This window comes from Octopus bimaculoides, chromosome 24, assembly GCF_001194135.2.
Source record: "Octopus bimaculoides isolate UCB-OBI-ISO-001 chromosome 24, ASM119413v2, whole genome shotgun sequence".
Taxonomy (NCBI): Eukaryota; Metazoa; Mollusca; class Cephalopoda; order Octopoda; family Octopodidae; genus Octopus; species Octopus bimaculoides.
The window spans coordinates 833277-834500 of NC_069004.1; positions in this window are offsets into that span (position 1 = coordinate 833277).

The following is a 1224-nucleotide window of genomic DNA, read 5'->3' on the forward strand; positions in this document are numbered from 1 at the left end:
CTCTGTGTGTAGCCCCTTGTGAGCAGTAAAGAAATAAGAAACGTTAGCACACCGGGCGAAATGCTTAGCGGTATTTCCTCTCTCTTTATGTTCTGAGTACAAATTCCGCCAAGGTCGACTTTGCCTTTCATCCTTTCGAAGTCGATAAATTAAGCACCAGTTACGTACCGGGGTCGATCTAATTGATTGGCCCCCTCCCCCAAAATTTCGGACCGTGTGCCTAGAGTAGAAAAGATTATGTGTGTGTGTGTGTGTGTGTGTGTGTGTGTGTGTATTATCAAGCCTATATATTTGTGGCATATAACGACACACGTGCTTTCTGGGACTTTCTGCTCTTTCCTCCTTTTCTTCCTCTTTGGAATATAATATACGATCAGTAAATAATAATTTTTTTTAGAAAATGAAAAATATCATTAGAAGCAGGTTCTTTGACTGGTTGCCGATCCGTGTTATCACAGATCAATTCGTAATAAGCGTAACGCAATTCACAATTGTCCTACTTTCTCACATAAATTCTATCAAATATTCAAACTGTTACTACACTTCGCTTTACGTAATCTTCTGTTTCCAAAGAGTAATTGTTGAAGATTATAAGAGAAATGAGAGACACTGAGAAAAATATCAGAGCGTTGGCATTTTGGCATTGTTCGAATTTTACTGACGATCTAAACGAAGTAAAACGAAGCAATATGCTGCAGCGATATTAGTGTGAACGCCATGGAAAGAGAGATACAACTACGCTAGTTGTATTGATCACTGCAAAGATCCTGGAAGGAATTTCTGCTGAACAATGCAATTTAGAAACGAGAAAATAGAAATCTATTTCATTTATCACAGTATCTTCCTTGAAATTCCCTCAGCACACGCAATCATTCCCGTACAGCTTCAGTAATCATTTAGATTTTCTACTGAACGAAAACAAAGCCTGCATCCACGAGACAAGCTATAGATAACGCAGAAAATATTACTAGCAAAGGCAGAGCAAAGCAGACACAATTATCATCTTGTCTTTTGTATTGGATGTTGAAAGCGTGGATGGCCTCATGAATGGCGTAACAGACATTCAGTTCGCGGTTTGTGTCCTAGCAGCAGTACGTCTACCCTCGTTTATCACAGGTGTTTAATTAAAAAAGCAAAACAACGGTGTTAAACGAATCAGTATTAAATTAATAATAGAACATATGGGAAATAGGTTTCGCTCCGATACTCCAAATTATCCCGCTA